General features: G+C 39.8%; 2 long non-coding RNA genes across 2 annotated transcripts; one reads left to right on the top strand and one right to left on the bottom strand.

Annotated features, from left to right (window-relative positions):
* Positions 1 to 12,433: 12,433 nt before the first annotated feature.
* On the bottom strand, positions 12,434 to 14,046 carry LOC129780604 (uncharacterized). The gene is made up of 3 exons (XR_008743970.1): positions 13,512 to 14,046; positions 12,904 to 13,034; positions 12,434 to 12,840 (listed from the first exon to the last, which is right to left on the bottom strand). It is a non-coding gene; the product is annotated as an uncharacterized LOC129780604 (long non-coding RNA).
* A 4,817-nt stretch (positions 14,047 to 18,863) lies between these two features.
* Positions 18,864 to 19,898, top strand: LOC129780605 (uncharacterized). The gene is made up of 3 exons (XR_008743971.1): positions 18,864 to 19,034; positions 19,351 to 19,603; positions 19,662 to 19,898. It is a non-coding gene; the product is annotated as an uncharacterized LOC129780605 (long non-coding RNA).
* Positions 19,899 to 22,004: the final 2,106 nt, after the last annotated feature.

The raw sequence follows: 22,004 nt of genomic DNA, 5'->3' as shown, positions 1-22,004 counted from the left end.
TTGGGCTAATCACTTGCGGATATGTACCAAGAAATTGGCACTATGTTTTTGAAAGCACTTATTATAACCACCAATGTGCTCGAAAGGATGCGAGCGATTCACTATAAAATTTTCGTTTTAGAATTTTTCTTCACTTCACCGTCAGTATGTGGATATATTTTAAAATATTATTAATAATTATCACTACCAGAAACTAGTCACTATCACACAGCTTATGCCTTTCGAACGGCTTCCGGCGAACCGGTGAGCACCGCCACCGCAGTGAACGTTTGTTGATATCCTCTTCTGCTATCCTCGGGTTGCGATGCTGAAAATCAATTTGTATTTAGGACTAATCAAGCCTTCAGAAAGGCTGCTCTAAGCATTTGATTAGTTGTGCGAGAAAACTCCTATTTTTCCGTACTCTTTTACAAGGGCGCTAAAAACACGTCGATCGGTTTCACCACCACAATATCATTTCAGTATGCTTTTCGTGCGTGATTGAATCGAGAGAAGGTGTGGTTTACGATGGCAATTTGGAAGGCAAACTAGAGGAGAATGAACTCTCTGAGTATGAAAATTTCGGCGACTGAGCAATAATCGATTGAAAATTATATAATTTTCGCGATACGAAACATTTTCCGTTTTTCATGTTATGCATCCAATATTGGATACGAAAATATCCTACTGATGGGAAAGAATAATCTTCAGAAGCTTTCCAGCTAATTACACTTGATTGAAAAATTACGAAATCAAATGTATTTGGTCGTTGTGTTCGCCATATAATTAGAAAACATTAAAATAAACTCTTTCGCATGGATGTATTCTTCAATTCCCACGGAACTGGCAGATTATTTTTCAGCAACGATTAGATCTTTCCGGAATTTTCTCGATGCTGTATGGCATCCACACGAAAATTCTCGTTTCAGTTTGGCCTGTAAAAACTTTTCTAAACTCTAATCCATCAAATTTGGAGCCCTGAAAAGGGCCGTTGATTATATGCTAAGCTAATATAGCACCCTCTCCTTGGATTCGATGGGCCAGCTGAATGTCCTTGGGCATGATGTCGTCACATCACGTTTCACGTTTTGCTTGGATAGCACACAAATTTGTATCTTCGAATAAGCCTCCTGCAGCGTCATAACAGCGGAACTTTGGAAGCGCAAGTCGGTTTTGAAGTCCTGAGCAATTCCACGATCCAAAAGCTGCAAAGGTAGCTTGCGGACTAGCAATTCGGTCGACTTCCGATAGCGATGAATTTCACGCAAAGTTCCCGGTCGATAGCGATGTGGCTTCTTCACCTATCCTGCGGCTGGTGCGCTTATCCGAGCTGCTTTCGTGTGCCTTACCACTGAAGGACTAACTAGCTATCTGCTTGGTCCCAAACAAACGAGTCGTCACGGTGCGAGAGTAGAGTAAGAAATGAACGAAATGATGATGATGTTGAATTAAAGAGGCTTTAAACTTTTCAGTTCATTCGCCTCTAAGTGAACGAAAACATTTTTTTTTTTTTACATTCAAATTGATTTATTTTATTTCTTTTTTGATGTACAAATATTTTACAGTGTAAGAGATTCCACATTGGTGATTCATACTTTGATTCAATTTTGCTATAATAATTAGTTTAAATTTTTCTTAGGAGGTTGGTATGTCATTTTGTCAGTTGTTTCTGAGCTGTTGTAGTTTGAATATTTAATCTAACTAAGCCTACTATATACACACACTAAATCTACTATATACAAATATTTACAATGTTTTAGGGATAAAGGTCCCTGATGTTTTGCCATTCCGACTGTCGAACTCTGTTTATATGTCGTTGTTCGAACTGCTCGATTCTAGTCCTTATTGGGTCAAAACACGCTAGCCGGTGGACGTCAGTGGTTCTCGTGTGCCACGGAAGATTGAGAATTATCTTCAGAAAACGGTTTTGGATTACCTGGAGCTTATTGAGGTGTGAACTGGCGCATCCCCTCCAGACCGGGGAGCCGTATTCTAGCATCGGCGACACCACTTGCTTGAATATTGCCAGCTTGTTCGTAGTACACGTCTTTGCCCGCCTGGCGATGATCGGATAGAGGTTACGGAGCATGATGATGGCTTTGTTTACTCGATCGGTTACGTGTGAACGGAAGATGAGTTTACTATCGAGAATTACACCAAGGTAGCGAGCCTCGGACGACCACTCGATCTCGCTTTCCAATATCTTTACCTTCCTCGTCGGCCTCAGTCGTTCCGTGTTGCGATGTGGAAAAACAACCGTTTGAGTTTTTGCCGCATTCACTCGGATCTTCCAGGTGTAAAGATATTTGACGTATTCATTGATACCGGTTTGGAGTTTAGCTACGAGAGCATTGATGACACGTCCGTTGTAGGTGATAGCCGAATCATCGGCAAACAGCGATAGATTGCCGCCTCCGGGTAGAGGTGGAATGTCCGAAGTGTACAGGTTGTACAGTAGAGGACCCAGAATACTCCCTTGGGGGACACCAGCTGCAATTGGGTATGGCTCAGAAAGTGCCCCAGCAATGTAGACTCTAGATGATCTCCCACGGAGATAATTTTGGACCGTTTTTACCAGGTAGACTGGGAAGTTGAATCTCTGGAGCTTAAATACCAGTCCGTCATGCCAGACATTATCGAATGCCTTCTCGATGTCCATCAGGGCCATGACGGTGGTTTTTGAAAGCTCCTTCGATCGCTTGACCATGTTGACTACCCTCTGGAGTTGGTGTACTGTAGAGTGACCTCGACGAAATTCGAACTGTTCGTCGAGCAGAATGTTGCTTTCCTCTGTGTGCCGGAGAAGTCTGGTGTACACTACTCTCTCAAACAGCTTGCTGACCGACGAAAGTAGGCTGATCGGACGGTAGCTTGACGGGCTCGTAGGGTCTTTACCCGGTTTGAGAATGGGTACCACTTTGGACACCTTCCAGACGGATGGAAAATATCCGAGTTCCAGGCAGCGATTGAAAATGCTCACCAGGAAAGCGTATGATTTGGGTCCGAGGTTCTTCAGTACAATGTTGAAGTGGCCGTCGAACCCAGGGGCCTTCATATTGCGGGAGTTTTTGATGGCTTGGTTGATCTCGTTCGCAGTGATTCGCTGTTCTCCTGTGAGCTCGATTGGCACAGTGTCAAGTTGATGTATGCATTGCGTGACCGACGCTTCCATCGGACTGGCAATGTGTTGACCCAGATCATGTGCAGTCCTGAACTGCTGCGCTATGGCACTTGCCTTTTCAGTAGATGTTAAGTAGATTTGATTGTTGTTTTTGAGCGGAGGCACTGGTTTTGGCTTATTTTTTAAAACTTTAGTCAGACGCCAAAAAGGCCTTGAATATTAAGGTAAACTTCGAAGGTCGTTCTTAAACTGCTTATTTTTCAGATTTTGCACTCTAGTAGCAATAATTTTGTTCAGTTTTTTGTATAGAACTTTTCTAGTTGAATTCCCCGTCCTCTGGTATTGACGTCTGACACAATTCCTGAGGGACACTATTCGTTTTGTTTCTGGATCAAGAGGTGTGAACTTACAAGTTACCGTCGCCGATGGGATGAACTGGTTTTCCGCCTCGCCTATGTATCCCGAGAGTGCTTGCAGCACCTGGTCGATGTCATTCTCTGTTTCCAAGCGGGTGTTCTCGTCGATACGATCCTCTATGTACCGCTGGAGTTGGGGCCAATTCGCACGATGATAATTTCTCCTACTATGTAGCTGTTTTTGATTGATGTTTTGTTCCATCTTGAAGACTACCGGCAGGTGGTCGGATGACAGGTCAGTGACTGCAATAGGCTTGGAACACCCGTTAACGATGTTGGTAAGGCAGATGTCGAGTGTGGAGCCTACACCAGCCGGTGAGTAGTATGTTGGTGTGTCTGGATGGAGAACTATATAGTGTCCCGCTTGTAGATCATCGGAAAGCACCGCACCGTTCTTGTTACCTCGGATGTTACCCCATGTAGTGTGGCGGGCATTGATGTCACCGGAGATGATAAATTTGTCGCTTCGACGAGTCAACCGCTGAATGTCGTTTTTGAATCTGGTAGAGCTTCCATCTGAGTTCTTGCACTGGGTTGGGCAGTACACAGCAATGGCGGTGATAGGTCCATCAGCAGTTTCTAGCTCAACGCCGACGGCTTCGATGATCGACAGACGGAAGTCGGGGAGCGTTTTGAATTGGAGCCCTTTTCGGATAGCGATGGCAACGCCACCTTTGGCAGCGCCAACTCTATCGAGGCGGTAGACGGCATGATGTGGCAGACTAAAGCTGATTGTAGGCTTGAGGTGAGTTTCCGTGAGAAACGCTACGTCTATTCGGTTTGTTTGTAGAAATTCGTTGATTTCCAACTTTTTTGCCGCCAGTGAGCGGGCATTCCAATTAAGCAGTTGGATGGTGAAGGCTAAGGCTGGTGAAAAACTGCATCATCTGCATCATCATCTTTTGCAGCTCAGCAACAAGAGACGCCAGCTGTGTGATGGTTTGAGTGAGGGCATCCACTGGTGGATGCGAAGAACTGGAATTCTGGTTTCCTTCTGGTGGCCACTGGCTAGTGCCGATGGAAGCCTGAATTGGCCTGAACCCGGGAGCGGGACCAGTTGACTGTGGGTTTTGCATCTGCTGTTGGTTCGGTAGTGGTAGTGGTACGAGGTTAGGCACCGATCTTGGTCGAGGGGGAGGCAGTTCGGGAAAGGCGTCCATCTGAATGTTTACTTGCTTCTGCTTTTTTCGCTGGCTGGGTTGATTCTGTCTTGTCGCTTCCATCCGGATTCGGCGGTATTCTTCACGTTTGGTGCAAGCTTTGTTCGTAGCCTGATGGTCTCCACCGCAGTTTACACATTTGAAGGCGCCAGCTACTTCAGTTGAACAGCTGTCAGTGAAATGCTGTTCGGAGCAGATGTTACATCTCGGCCTGAGTTGACAATTACGGGTACCGTGACCGAAATTAAGACAGCGCATGCACTGTGTCACGCTTCGGGTCGGTCCACGGTACGCTTCCTATTTGACCCTTACGTTGCTGATCGTTTTAATTGCTTGCAGGGCTCGCAGCGATGCACTACCCTTTGCAAAGTGAACCAAATATAGGCAATTGCAATACAGAATTTCCTTGTTCCGACGGCTCATAGGGAAGACTGCGAGTGTCTGCAGTTTGAATTTATCTCGAAGTTCTGTTACGATGTATTTCACGTCCATGGTGGGAAGTCCTCGGATCACCGCCTTAAAAGGCTTCTCGCTTGCCATATCATGCGTGAAGAAGGGGATGCTGGCCTTGACCAAGTACGTTTTCGATTTGTTATATTCCTCTGGAGTCGATGTGATGATTTTAATACCCATCCTGGTAATTTGGAAAACAGCGTCCACATCAATCGCTTGCATAGTTAGCTTAAGTTTGTCCAGAGGGACCGATTCTACTACCAGCGGGGGTAGCTTAATTTTTTGCTTCGCTGGAGGATGGCTTCTTGATGCTTCTTCGCCGGGATCTGCATTGTTGATTGCCGATGCTGTCATTGTACGAGCAGAAGCTCCGTCATCTTCAGCATCAGCTAAGATCGAAAAACGGTTGCTAACACAATCTGATTGAACAAGGCTGTCGGCGAGAGAGGCCGGTGAATGAACGGGCACATTGCTGTTCCGTTTGCCTCTCTTCTGATCGGGGCTGTTTGATGAGTCATTGGGGTTGAGACTTTTCTTCTTTCTCTTCCCTCCACCCATGCTATCAATCGCGTACTTAACACTTTTCAAAAAATCCGTGCTTATTCGTTGGAGACTAACACTCCACTTCCCGACCGCTTATCGATCTATCCGCTGAGAGCTCTCCAAAGTGCGTCCAAACTGCACGAGAGTCAATACTAAATGATGCGCGAAAAACGTGAAGAAAACTACACAACGATATCCAAGTTGGATTACCACTGGTGGGGTCCAATCTTGGATCGAGGCGCAGCGAAAGTAAAATGAACTGGATTGCTCAACAGTCCGATGACGGATGTGAACGAAAACAAAGGAAGCGTCATTTTATAAACCATAAAAGTATAGAATCTAAACCCCACCCTTATTATATTCGTTGCTTACCCTGAGAGAGATACGAATAACATCGAAGTAAGTATACAGTAATGTATTTGAATCCGGACACTTTGCGTTACATTTAATACCATACCGCAGCCACAACATTTTCTGCATGTTGAATTAATGCGATTGATTAGTAACTATCAAGAAACTATCAGTAACTATATTAGCAACTATTAATCGCATAAATTCAACATGAAAAAAATGTTATGGCTGTGGTATGATATTGAATGTAATGCAAAGTGTCCGGATTCAAAAGCATTACTGTAAAAAAGAGTTAACTCGACTGAATTTTTTTTCGGTTCGGCCTGCAAAAACGAAATTAAGAGCCCCCGCCGACTGCAGACTGACTTGTCGACCGATAGTTCGGTCGGCTTCTTAATCAGTACGGAGAGGTATGCACGTGCGCAAATTACACCGATTCAGTTGCGTCGGTTTTTGCACCAGTAGGCCGATCCGACCAAACTGTCGGCTGAAAAAAAGTCTATAGTGTGCGGGGGCTCTAATTGAAGTGTACAGCATAATGCATAGACGTAAGTATGAGCTTCCCCATCTCATATTCCAATAAGATTAATGGGTTTCCAAGTGGGCGCGCTACATACGGATACGAATGATTTCAATAACCTGTTTTCGAAGCTATCATTAAGCTATTGAAACAATTTTTCGACTCAATAAATAGCAATCATATAACTCTTGGACATTTTATCTTTTGTATGAAATAATTATCATACTGTTCCGTTGATCCGAAGCAGAATGAATCACGCTTAAAGAAGGAATGGATTTTTTCTTGGAATTTAGTCAGCAGAAATAATGCCCTTTCCCAACAATTAAAAACGACAAACGGTAAACAGTTTCATCAAAGTGATTTCTTCGATATGGGGATATATTCACTACATCATGTCATATATTTCATATTTTTCATTATGAAATTCATATCCATGGCACCTATCGGTATCGAATTATCATCGACACTACGATTTTCGCTAAATGCTCCTTTCAGTTCGGCCTGTAAAAAACTTTTCTAAACTCTAATCCATCAAATTTGGAGCCCTGAAAAGGGCTGTTGATTATATGCTAAACTAATATAGCACGCTCTCCTCGGATACGATGGGCCAGCTGGATGTCCTTGGGCATGATGTGACGCGTTTTGCATGGATAGCACACAAATTGGTATCTTCGAATAAGCCTCCTGCAGCGTCATAGCCGCGGAACTTTGGAAGCGCAAGTCGGTTTTGAAGTCCTGAGCAATTCCACGAACCAAATGCTTCAAAGGTAGCTTGCGGATCAGCAATTCGGTCGACTTCTGATAGCGACGAATTTCATGCGAAGTTCCCGGTCGATAGCGATGTGGCTTCTTCACGCTTCCTGCGGCTGATGCGCTTATCCGAGCTGCTTTCGTGGTGCCTTACCACCGAAAGACTAACGAGCTGTTTGCTTAGACCCGATGAAACGAGTCCTCACGGTGCGAGAGTAGAGTAAGAAATGAACGAATCATCATCATTTCATTGAATTAAAGAGACAGCGAAATGAACGAAAGCAAGGGAAGTGTCATTTTATAAAACATAAAAGAATCGAATGTAAACCCCACCCTCTTTATTGTATAAGCTTACTGTATACTCACGAATATAATAAGGGTGGGATTTAGATTCTATTCTTTTATGGTTTATAAAATGACGCTTCCTTTGCTTTCGTCCATTTCTTACTCTACTCTCGCACCGTGAGGACTCGAGCTCGTTAGTCTTTCGCAGACAGCTCGTTAGTCATTCGGTGGTAAGGCACACGAAATCAGCTCGGATAAGCGCACCGATAGCAGGATAGGTGGAGAAGCCACATCGCTATCGACCGGGAACTTTGCGTGAAATTCATCGCTATCGGAAGTCGACCGAATTGCTGATCCGCAAGCTACCTTTGCAGCATTTGGTTCGTGGAATTGCTCAGGACTTCAAAACCGACTTGCGCTTCCAAAGTTCCGCGGCTATGACGCTGCAGGAGGCTTATTCGAAGATACCAATTTGTGTGCTATCCATGCAAAACGCGTCACATCATGCCCAAGGACATCCAGCTGGCCCATCGTATCCGAGGAGAGCGTGCTATATTAGCTTAGCATATAATCAACGGCCCTTTTCAGGGCTCCAAATTTGATGGATTAGAGTACAGAAAAGTTTTTTACAGGCCGAACTGAAAGGAGCATTTAGCGAAAATCGTGGTTTCGATAATAATTCGTTACCGGTAGGTGCCATGGATATGGATTTCTTAATGAAGAATATGAAATACATGACATGATGTACTGAATATATCCCCATATCGAAGAAATCACTTTGGTGAAACTGCATTATAAAATTATTTGTGTACGAATGCCGCAATCGATAGTCGACTCTAATTTGCGCTGGGTAATTTCCTCGGAGGACTCGATTCCTCCTTTGAGCATTAATAATCTCTTTCTGGCAAAACGATGTGGTATTAATCACATTATTTGAATGATAGAATGAAGAAGTTTTCTGCCAATTTCCTTCAACCTCCAAACGTATCTTTCTCCCGTTTGTCGTTTTCGCGTTCGCTAATCCTTTCTCACAACACCCATTTCTAGTTTGAGAAATTGTTGAGTAAACATTGTTTGTCAGTGCGCGTAGAGCGGGAATTCCTAAAGATTCATTGCACCTCTAATAAATTGCCGAAAGACGTGGTCTTACGTTGATCGCACTTGATTGAAAAAATCAAAAACGAAATGTATTTGGTCGCAGCATTATATGAGTAGAAAGCAAATAATCGCTCGAAAATGACTTGATTTTCGCGATGTGAAACATTTTCCGTTTTTCATGTTATGCATCCAATATTGGATACGAAAATTTCCACTGATGGGGAAAAAAATATTCAGAAGCTTTCCTGTTAATTGCGATTGATTGAAAAATAACAAAACCAAATGTATTTGGTTGCAGTGTTATATGGATAGAAAACATTAAAATAAACTATTTCGCATGAATGTATTTTTCAATTCCCAGGGGAACTGGCAGATTATTTTTCAGCAACGAGAATTCCGCGCGTGTATGTATGTGTGTGTGTGGTGGCTGCTCCGATGTTTCAAGCGGAACCGTGGCATCACTCTCCTCCTGATGGATTCCCTTTCGGCCTTAGGTGCACAAACAGGCTCTTGGTGACACCGTTCATCAGCGCTTTCATGATAAACGAAATTAGCTTCACAACAACAGCGACAACATGCTCCAATCGCTGTTCAATCATAACTGAGTGGGTTTACAAGCGGCGCTCGCTTATATACCGATTTTTGATTTCAATAGCCTGTTTTGAAAGCAATTTTAAGACTATTGAAACAAGTTTTTGGATGAAAAAGTAACAAGTATATGACGCGTAGACATTTTATCTTTCAAATGAAGTGTTTATCATACCATTTCGTTCAGTTGTTTAAGAGCTATTAACGCTCAAAATCTCGGTCTCCGGCGTAACGCTTTCGTTCTCGAAACTTTGGTTTTACACCCCGGTATAGAAATGAAAGACGTAGTCCTACGTCAAAACATAGGTTTAGCACAGGATGTATTTGTCACTTTTGTAATGCCGAAAGCGAAACCTCGGAACATTTGCTCTGTAATTGCGTAGCTCTAACAAGATGCAGACTTCAACACCTTGATAAAGCTATTCTGGAGCCCAATGAAGTTTGGTCTGGGTCGCCGATCAGGATTATAAAATTTATCAAACAGATTATTCCTGATTGGTACCTATCTCGCTATAGCTTTCAGTCTACTACTTCATCAATAAACAGTAGATAAGCTTGAAGTGTAGTATAAAAAAGGGGTATACCACAATAGTTCAAAATAATGGACGCAGTGGTTCACACCCAACAGGGGAAAAATGTGGTTTGGGATTATCGTGATGAAAGACTAAGCCTCAGAGTGTCGATTTTTGACAATAATTTTTTTTAGATAACTGTAAATCTCAACGTGTCTTGCAATTTTAAGACAATTGGCATAAAAAAATGAAAACCCTGATTTCCGGTGTTTTTCCGGTTTTTGAAATACTCAAATTTTGGACCCCATTGTCGTTGTTTTATTGTAGCACGCAGAGCCCAACATATTCGAAGATGAAAATGAAAACCGACTCTCCTCTCTTCGACTAGTACTACTTAGGCATTCACCGTCAACATGACTTGAATTGATGAGCGTCTATGATCGAGGATGAATGATGAACTATTCTAGCAAATGACTATTCTAATTGACGTGATGGATGAATACAAATCTGCCTCTTCATTCAACCTTACTTCAATCCACACTGGTACTCCCCCTGCTATGAATTTCCTTACCCGCGTACACAATCTTATTTTAACGTCCATATAAAGTGAAACGAAAAATTGATTTCTGATGCAAAAAAAGAAGTCGGTCTCATTGTTTACCCACCGTGAACTCAAATCAACGAACTTAGACAGTTACCAGGTATGCTATAAAGTTTCTCGTTAGTATTAGTAAATAGCGTGTAGTTTGGGAGGAATTTTAAACAACATTTTAGTTCACTTTGTCTCCGAGTTAAATTTTGTGAAAAAACATACAGAAAAACGGGTTTCTGAACACAACACTGCACGCTATTTTATATGTGAGCAATTTTCGTGTACGATACAAAAAACAAAAAGCGGGTTATATCTGTGATATAACCGCAAGGTAGACGGAGGACTACCGTTGGTTCGGTAATCATTTATTTGAAATTGCATCTGAATCAATTCTGAATGAATATTTTGAAAGATTCGTGAAAGTTTTTCTTGTTAATCTGTGGGTGGATGAGTAGAAGTATGGAATTGTTATTAACATAAAATTCAACTTTTTCGAACTTGTTGATGGTCCCGAAACGAACCGATGGAATTAGAGTAGCTTTGTAAAAACAACTGAAGATGATTCATTTTTGTTTTCGTGATAATAACACGAGATTTTTCATGATCAGTTCATGCGCAGAATAGAAACTGAGGGCGCCACTTTACGGTGAAAACGAAATAAAGTCTATATAACCTTGCATAAAATTCATTTAGTTTTTATCGTGATGTGTCAATTTTTCATGACTGTTCCATGCGAAAGCAGAAGAGAAACTGATACCTACTATTGAATTGCATCACGGGAACATCAAGTCGAATGTGTAAATGGGTGCGAATATTCCTTCGCTCGGACGCATTCACAAGCAAACAATTTTTTATGACTGCTTCATGCGAAAGCAGAACAGAAACTGATGTGAGTAAAAGTACGTACGCCTTGCATGTGTCCGCTATGGTTTACCAAACACTAATGCAAGCGAGCAAAATAAATCACAGCTTGCATGTATTTGCTATGACGGTTTCTCCAGGTGCCTAGGTTTTGCGTCCATGTTCGGGACATATTGCGATTACCAATGAGCTAGATTGTTATGATTTCAATTGCTTGCTTTCAAAGCAGTTTGTAAGCTATTGAAACGATTTTTAGGACCAATAAGTGTATCAACAATCATATAACTCTTTGACATTTTATCTTTCGGATGAAGTGATTATTATACCACTTTATTCAGCCGGTAAAGATGTATTAACGTTCAAAACCTTGCACTCCAGCGTCACTCTCTCGTTTTCTGAACATTGAACTTACACCCCGGTACAGAAATGAAAGACGTAGTCCTACGTCAAAATCTAGCTCACCTGTAGTATATGTCAAACCACGTTCAACTCAAACATACATAGAGACGAATGAACTCTCAGAGTTTAAAGTCTCTCTAATTCAATACCTTCCTACCTTCCTTCAAACATACATACGATACATGCATACGTGATACTTGAGATAGAGAAACGAATTAATTTTGGGGGGAGTCACTTCAATATGCAATGAAGTCCGGAATGAGCAAGTCGAATCGTAGAGTGAGATAGCAACCGAACGCCCAAATGAGTCAATGTAACAAATTAAACAAATGGCCAGCTCTGATGACGTGATCCTCGCTGACGTGATCTCCCGAATCCACTGTGGATCTTCGAAGCTGATTTCAATGCATTTTATGCCTTAATGCCTTATCTATATTTTATGAAAATAGTACCTCCGACTCACCACTTTCTTCTGCAAGTCTTTTTGCCGTTTTTTTTTTCAAAAACATGTATAAAAGCAATTCACCTCAACCAACACGCAATTACATTGACAGTCTGCCATCATACAATCTCCGGTTCCCAGTGCTTGTGTTTGATCAAGATAAGGTTCATAAAGCACTCAGTTCAGTAAATGTACAGAAAGGACCTGGTCCGGATCTTATTCTTCCGGTATTTATCAAAAATAAAGCAAAAGTGCTCGAAAGTTTGCTTCATGGTGCAGTGTATATTTTCACTGATTTATTGCGTTGCTTTGCCGTTTCATTTAAAAGATCGGTTTATTTTTATTGAGCGTAAATGTACGGGACGAAATGGGCATACCTGCTTGGGTCATTATGACCAAGATGGTAGAGTTAACAGGTGGCTCGTAATTTACACTATTTAGAAAAGACGTATGAGGAATGGCAAGAAGAAAAGTTTGGATTTGTTTATATTATTACTTACGTTGGTATGGTTACATTTGATTTCGTCGAAGGTATTTGAAGCAGTATAATAAATAAACAGTTGTCGTTGAAAATAGTAACCTAGTAACCTTTATGCATATGCTTCCGCCAACCAGCTCGGCTAATGTGATAAGATTTATTCAAGGAATGCTTTGATCGTAGTACCGCCACTGGCGCATAATTTGCAGTTTTGTTTTTTGTGCTGGTCCATAACGGCAATTAACCGTGCCGGCGAAACTGTAGTCAATGTTTAGTGTTGTTTGGATACCATCTATGTAAATAAGTTCAAACTTACGGGATACGTACGAACGGCAATTCTGACATTACGTTTTACCTTCCACTTCACTTTCCTTGGTTCAACCCGAAAGCTGTTAGTTCCGCACTGAGATGTTTCACGGGTTGGCACTCGGGTTCACCAATGCAACTATACTGAACTGTCAAGTTCCGAGTATTGTTTTGGAAAATCTAAAAATAAGGACTATGAAAATGGAAAACCTGCTACTTTTGCTCTTGTATTATTGGAATCGTAATTCAATTCGGATTCTGATTCTGAAGAGTTTTTTCGCGTAGACGACATTAAGCTTCGTGTGTTTTCATTGGGAGGCGAAAATAATGATGGATATCCAGGTGGAATAAACATGGTTTCAAAATCAAAATGATAAATGAAAATTTACTTTTACGTATCGAATATTTATTTTATGTGATGAAATAAGAGATTTTTTATCGATATCGCAGAAACACATTGAACGAAACCTGTGTCTGATAATGATTTTATATTATAATAGTAATTATTTGTGGAACAAACAGGAAATGCATCGACAAGTGTGAGTGTCAGGACTACATGGGTTAGGTAATCAAACAATATGAAGTAAAAAATTGCATTCAAACTTTTATATTTTTACACTGCACTTGGCCCTTCTGATCTGATGGAGAATAATTTACCTCCCAAGCACTAATATCGCCACCAGACGTCGACACTGTACATTTGTCGTCGCAAATTAAGGTGAAAGTGGAAGCTAGCCATTGTAGTAGCAGAGAAGAGAAGTGGAACTTGAGTGAAAAAAGTGGCAACGATTTGTGGCACGAAAATGTAAACAGTGAAAAAATTGACAGATGGTTTACGCTCTAAAAATTGAACATAATGTTAAGATGTATCTAAAACGGTGGGAGACATTATATATATAAGGTGGGAGGTTCGTATAAAATGTTATTAATGTTAGCATCATCATGATAAACACGGCGAATGGGATAGAAATTCCGAACTAAAAATTGAATAAAATATACATATAGACGCTGAAAGTGCTGTGGACAAATATTATAATGCATTTCTGTCGGTTTATGTATAATGTCGTTAATATTTGCATTATCAAAATAAACCCATATTGTATTGTAATCATAGCTTGCTGTACTATAACAACAACATTTATGGTCGTATTCCACCAATGATGACAAATGTGTAATTTACGAATGAAGCTCCGCCACAGAAATTGGACATTGAATAAAAAAAAATAGAAATGTGGTAAGAGCATCAGTTGAAATATTTCAAAGTATTCTCATCGGAATAATTTGAATGATACAATAATTATACGAACAAAAAATGTATGTACGCTTAAAAAACCACATAAAAATATGATTTCTGAATAAATTCCATTTTTTTCAGTTTCGAACACACCCCGTAGAACGCCATTTTTATTTTTTTAAATACCTTCTGTTGGTATTGTATTTAGAATTTACAAGGTAATGAAACGTTAACATCAATTAGTTTCTAGTAATCAGCTTTTTAGTTGCCGGGGAAATTAACACCAAACTACTTTTTAAGTGTTATATATATATTCCAAGTCAAATCGATATAGCGGTTCGCAGATTTTCGTGTAAATTGGTAGATTTATTCCTTATCGCAAAATATTAGATCCCATTTCATTTTAGGGTGGTTCGAAAAATCTAGTTTTTACCCTTTTCCAAAAATAACTTTTTTCAAAAATTCATATCTTTTGAACTACTAAACCGATTCAGATGATCTACATATAAAATTGTCCAGTTAGCTAGTCTTTTTTGAAAAAAACTTGTAAAAAAATAATTTTGTTTTCTTAATTATTGATCGTATTTGTTCTTTATAGTTTTCATTGTCCAAGGGCGCTATATTTTTTTTCTCGAGAGCTGAGGATTTTTTAGATAACATATCCAAAAATGTGTTCTCCGTTTTTGGATTATGATTTGTCAATAACCATTTCTCTCCTTTTTTGCAAAAATGACGTTTTCAAATATTCATAACTTTTGATCTACTGAACCGATTCAGACAATCGACATAGTTAATTGAAGTCAATAATTTCACACTTGCAAAAAAGGGGAATTCTATTCGCATATATTAGGCTGTCAAAAAAGTCCTTCGGTATTTTTTTTGAATTTTCATTTGTTCATAAATAATTTTATGCAATCATCTGTTTTAAGTCAAATATGCGCCGTTTTGTTCGATGACTTATTCCCAACGAGATGCCAATTTCATAATAACCCTGTTAGAGAAGCTCGCTTCCTTATTGGCAAAAAACTCGGATAGCCAATTTTCACAGGCCTCTTTTGTGGCTAACTTCTGACTACCTAGCTCGTTCGCCATGGACAAAAACAGGTGGTAGTCACTTGGTGCAAGGTCCGGACTATACAGCGGATGCAAAAGAACCTCTCATCCGAGCTCCCGGAGCTTCTGGCGCGTCACCAAAGAAGTGTGTGGCCTGGCGTTGTCCTGATGGAAGACAATGCGGCCTCTGTTTATCAAAGATGGCCTCTTCTTCATGAGTGCTACCTTCAAGCGGTCCAGTTGTTGGCAGTACAGGTCCAAATTGAGCGTTTGGCCATAGGGAAGCAGCTCATAATAGATTATTCCTTGACAATCCTACCAAACACACAGCAGAACCTTCCTGGCCTTTAATGAGGGCTTGGTCACCGTCTGAGCCGCTTCAGCGGGCTTCGACCACGACCGTTTGCGCTTCACGTTGTCGTAAGTGACCCACTTTTCATCGCCAGTCACCATCCGCTTCAGAAACGGGTCGATTTTGTTGCGATTCAGCAGCGATTCACATGCGTCGATACGGTCAAAGATGTTTTTTTGCGTCAACGTGTGTGACACCCATACATCGAGCTTCTTTGTGAATCCAAGCTTCTTCAAATGGTTAATAATGGTTTGATGACTTATCCCCAGCTCTTGGCCGATGCTACGGCTGCTACTATGCCGGTCTTTCTCGGCTAAATTCAGCGATTTTGTCGCAATTTTCGACGACAGGCCTTCCGAAGCGTGGCGAATCTTCGACGACCTCTACACCAGAACGAAAACGTTAAAACCATCGTTGGGCGGTGGAAATGGGAACTGTATCGGGTCCATAAACTGCACAAATTTTATTGGCAGCTTGAGATGTATTTTTGCCTTTGTCATAGTAGTACTGTAAAATATGTCGGATTTTCTCTTTATTTTGCTCCACTATAACTCACGAACGACTTTACCAAACAAAAAACTGTCAAGTCTATACACCGCAAAAATACCTTTCCAACAAGCTATAGTATGACTCGATACAATGAATACAACTAGAACTACGCGCTTACAAGGACACCTCGCGGAAATACCGCAGGACTTTTTTGACAGCCTAATATATTGAGTCTAATCCGGCTAGTGACCATTCTATCCTGGATTCCTCGAGTCGAGAAAGACGCACCACGCTAGATATGGGGTACAGACTAGGGGGGCGTTGTTGATTAATGGTCAGCTGCATCCCAATAGGAGGTATCCCATGTCGGGCACACGTACAGAGCATCGAAGACTGCAACATACCAATTATGAGAACACTTGTAATACTAACCTCGAGCCAACCGCGAGTAATCGGTTACATATTACTAACATAGTTGTAAGCAAACATTGTCGAAATATTGAACTCCCGGCCCCGTTAGGCTGATGTCATATGAGCCTTAATAAAAATATATATTTTGGATAAAAAAAATATTGTCCAATCGCATAGGATGATCGAACGAATCTTAAAAACATGTAAACTCTGAAAAATCATAACTCAAGAACAAAAAATCCTCAGATTTAAAAAAAATATAGCGCCCTCGGTCCCGAAACTATGTAAACTATAAAAAACAGATACAATTATTAATCACGAAAACATTTCATTTCTTTCGCAAGTGCAATAATTTTCCAAAAAATTCTAGATCATTGGCTTTAATTTGATATAACGATCATCTGGAAAAAGGAAATAATTAATGTTCCGAACTATCGGTTATAAAAAGGGGAAGAAATTAATATTCCGAACTATCGGTTAACATTAAAAAATTATAACTCAAAAAAGAAAGAAAGAACACATCTGATTTTGAGTAAAGAATGTAAATGTGTAAAAAAAATCCTCAGTTTTCAAGAAAAAAATATAGAAAGTTATAGCGCCATTGGTCCCGAAACCATGTAAACTTTGAAAAATGGATACAATCAATAATTACGAAAACAAGATTCGAATTTCTCGCAAGCTTGATATTTTCCAAAAACGACTAGCTAATTAACTTCAATTTGATGTATCGATCATCTGAATCGGCTTAGTGGTTCAAAAGTTATGAGTTTTTAATAAAAGCCATTTTTGGAAGAAAGTGAATAAAATCGAATCACCAAAAAAAAAAATACAGGTTCAATGTTTTACCATAACGAAAACAAGCTACCAATTTTCACGAAGATCTGAAAACCACTATATCAGTTTGATATGGAATGGCTCAAGTAATACTGCAATAGTTCACAAATTCCAAAGTTCGCGTTTCTCTTATTGTCTTTCATGTCTTTTAGTGCGGCAATAATAATAATTAGGATTACTGCATTTGGATTGATACTAGAAAATATGAATATCATTAACTTCCTTGAATAGTAGATGTGATTCACTTTATATATGTATATATATTTATATATATTTTTAAACAAAAATATTTGTCAAATAAACTGCAAAACTAAAAACTTTTATACTGTGTCTTCATTTTTTGAGTTTAACATTCAAAGACCCCTTCAATAAAAAATGGCATTGGAACAACAGAGTAAAACTGACATACAATTATGACGGATGATTGCTTTTTGATTGGCGCGTGCTCCAACTAGCGAACCGTCAATTAAAAAGCACTCCAACTAAAAAAGCGCCAATAAGTGAATGTGTACAGTAAAACTGTAAAAAATATATCAAAAATATAAAATCGAAGACTCTTTTTGTCGTTTATGAGTTTTTTTTAAGTTACTACAAGGCATGTTTACGGATTGATAGAAAGATATTATAAGTTGATCCTTGGAATAAGTTTGGAAGTTAAGAATTGGAAAAAAATATAAAATTCATGTGAATGGAGACGACGTTTGTGTACAGTACATGCCACTGGGGCCTTTTGCTGATTAAGTAAGTAAGATTTCTTCCAAAATGTCATAACTTTTCAACAATTGAGTCGATTTCAAAAATCGACATATTAAACGAAATCTTATTCTTCTATGAATCAACTTCAATCTGTCATTCAAACATACTCAGAAATTAAATGCTACAGAAAAACTTTATTTTAAAATTTGCCACTTAATTTTCCACAATTCACTATTTCACACCAAATTTCTATCTTGTCGCAATTTTAAAGCATCTCAGAAAAATATTGAAAAAAAACATTCCCTTTTTAATTTCTCTTTCAAATTTTGATAAAATTGCACTGAATAGTTAAAGAAGGGCAATATTAATATTTAAATAAACTTTTAAAATGTTATTATAAACATGTTTATATAAACCTTCCCATCTTATCATTCTTCATTAAAGAATGATAAGATGGGAAGAAATAAAAAATAAGGTAATAGTGTTTGTGAGAGAAGAGCAAAGCACACGTAAATAGATCAATTCACTTATCAGACTGTGTGGCGCTTCATTGACACGAGTCTTTGAATACATTTGAAAAAAAAAATAACAATTCAATACTAAAGTAAAATGTATGAACGATATTTTCCGAAGAACAATTGCAAATATAAATATATATAGAAGGTGCATTTGCACATGAAGTAAAATTCTAATTATACGCGAGCGTAACATGAGCAAATTTATAACACATGCGGATTGGGGCTCTTTTGGTATTAACAAGTTCTTCCGCCGCATAGTAATGCTGATAATTCCTTAATTCATTAGTTGATCGTATTGTTTTTACATATTCACGTTGGAGAGCCTTAACCCTTCTCTTCGTTGACCGAGGCATTTTGATTGAATGTAATACTTTTCCGTTTACTGTTTTTGAAAGCATAGGCAGCTGTGGCAGTGTAGCTGTTTCGATGATGTTGTCTGGCATCAGTGTCGAAAAAATAACGATGCTTTCACCAATACAAACAAAACCATTGCCGAAGATTGAAAAATGAAAATTTAACTTTCAGAGCACTAGCTCGAGTTTTCCGACGTTTTTCACTATACAGTGCGACAGCAGATGAAAATTAAATATCTTGTGAGTAATCGATTAGAGTTTGGTTGATATTACTTGATGAAAAGTGTGCGAAAACGATCATTTTCTCCCCACTGTTTCGCAAAATTATTGATTTTCGGGCGAGGGGTGAGGGAGGGAGTTGAAAGAAATGTGCGCCATTGTGGCAGCCATTTGTGGCTAGCTTCCACCTTCACCTTATACAAATCAGACTATATAACACACTCCAACAAACCACCGCATTCGTGAAACCCAAAACTTTTTTTTATTACGGAGTCAGTGTGGCACTAACTCAGTTTTAAAAACGAATTCGCTATTAAACGTTATTTACGTTGTGCAGACCTTTGCTGCTCCATATTTCTCACCCTTTCAATAGTCGAAAGCAATTAGCCGGAATAGATTGTCTGGCTGGTTTTCGAAAGTGTCAACCAAAAATCTCAATCCGTGTACCAGAAGCAACGTCCGCCGCCAGGACTAAATGATTCAATCGCGTTGCAGTCGGGAAATTCTACGATGTACTGGAGGACGTACAACAGACATACAACACTTCACCAGAAAGGCAATTCAACGTCGATAAAACATCAGTGATTCCGGTAACTATCTTTTTTCCATAGAAGCAGCAAACTAAAAATTATTATCTTCATTCAACAGGCGCAGACCAAAAATTCCAAAATCCAAGCAATGCGGAGAAAATGGCAGATGAGCGCTGGGTGCTGAGCAAGGAGTAACCATTATAGAATATTCCTTATGTTGCTACTGTGGGACTCAATTCAGTTCCTCTACGGGTGGCAATAAGTGGAACCAATGATATTATCTGTTCCTGATTTGAGCAACGTCAAATTGTAGTCCAATCACTTTGATCACATTGTTATTTTTTGTACATGCAAACTGAATGAAATCCAATAAAATACACGTGAAAGTTGTAAAATAGAATAAGCTTTCGTTTTATGAACTTGTTACGTTATTCCCCTACGAAAACATGCTTGAATGATTGAATCAATAAACATGGTCATATTGCCCCGCACTTTGCACCGTAGTGTTTTCGATCGACGGAAATGTAACACATTTTTAAAAGTGTAATTTTTCCACATAAATCTTTTTTAAAACGTATTCATACAATCTACATCGATCAATAAGGTTTTAAATCGTGAGGTTTTGATATGTAACATAATTTTTAGATGTTCCTACATGATTTAAAAGTGAACGTTAGGACGTTTCGTTCTTAGGGGGATCAACTCTCGACTGCTGCATACTGCAAGCTGACATCGAGCGATTAACTGTCTGACGCCAGGAAAATGGAATGCATGTAAACGCTGAAAAATGCAAGACCATAACATTTACGCGCTGCTCTCCAACTTTACACGGCTACATGTTGCTGCTCTCGCCTTTAGAAGGAGTCAGTCGAATCAAAGACTTGGGAGTTCTCCTTGGCAACTAGCTGCGCTTCCATGAGCACATCTCGGTAACAATTTCGATAGCGAATGTAATGGTTGGATTTTTGAGACGCAACACAGATCATTTCGACGACATCTACGCTCTGAAGTCGGTGTAATGTGCATTTGTCCGCAGTGTTATGGAATACGCTGTACATGTATGGGCTCTATATCAAGCTGTACATATTCAGCACATCGAACGTGTTCATAAACGCTTCGTAAAGTATGCTCTACGTGGTCTAATTGGAATAATCCCATCAACGTTCCACTCTATGAACAGCGCTGTGCACTTATTGGAATGCAAACCCTGGGAAGCTGACGATTGGTGTTACAAAGTATTTTCATTTATGATTTATTGGCGGACAAAATTGACTGCAGCTATCTACTTTTGAACGTTAGGCTACACGCGCAGTGCCTACAGCCACGTCATCATCGACTCCACCGTACCATATATGGACAAAACAATCCGTTCAACGTTCGCTATCGAGTCTTCATATTAGTAGATTAGTCTAGAAGTGTAGAATTAAGTCCCTTTAAGCAGTCTGACTGTTGAGTCATGTTGACCGAGGCACTGCTGGAAAAAGCCAAAGCTCATTTTCGAATTTATTCATAGTCCCCTGACTATTCTCAGTTGAATATGACTTTGTCGAGCCCTGGTAGCACGTCCTTGCATTGTACTATTCAATCAATTGCGCTTCAGTACGCGTCACGGTTTCTTCATTTCTTCTCCTGTACATTGAATAACTTGTTCCAAACGTTAATTCAAACTGCGAAAGAAATAGACCGAGCAGATTCTTTTACAAACAACGGAACGCAGTCAAAAGCTACTGGGAGTGCCGCCATCATCAAATTGGAGTGCCCCATTGCTTAATGATCTAAGCTTGAACTAAAGCTTCATTCGTTTAAAATCCGGAATCACAAAACCAGTCTGCAGCATCCCGAGTTGCTTTGACACCTTTCTTCAATTTTCCACTTGGCAATTGCCCAATAATTCACAATTAAGCGGAATTTGGTCTTGGGTTGAGGTCCTTTTCAATGTAATCGACCCCATTGTCACGGTACGACTAAATCACCTCTCGACTGTAGTGGCAGCTTGCCAAATCTGACCAAAAAATTAAAAATGAAAACCTTGGTTGTTTGTATACAGTTGTCAATCTCTTGCCAAATCAAGAACTTCCTGGAAAATTCCGAAAATGAACTTAAATTTGTTGCGGACATCTCCTCCGATCGTAAGTTTCACTGCGACGCGTCCATTGATCCATCCGAACAACAGTTGTACGTTCACAGAAACATTTCAACATTTCATCACACACGGTCAATTTAGCCACTTTAATCGATCTCGCGATTTTAGTACCTGACTATGCCGGGTTCTCATGGGTGTTGTCCAAAATCAAATTTCGAAACTTGTATCAGGTTTTCCAAATAATTTGCTGTCAAAGGATTTCAGATACGCCTACTACGACCGCTGCTATAAACTGAACAGCGATTCCGGATTCTAACTGAATCCAACTTAGCAGAGTGCTTCTCCATATCAGTGCTTCTAGGGAACAACTTATTGGAT

The sequence above is a fragment of the Toxorhynchites rutilus genome, chromosome 3, assembly GCF_029784135.1.
Source record: "Toxorhynchites rutilus septentrionalis strain SRP chromosome 3, ASM2978413v1, whole genome shotgun sequence".
NCBI lineage: Eukaryota > Metazoa > Arthropoda > Insecta > Diptera > Culicidae > Toxorhynchites > Toxorhynchites rutilus.
This window is presented reverse-complemented; position numbering and strand designations above follow the sequence as displayed.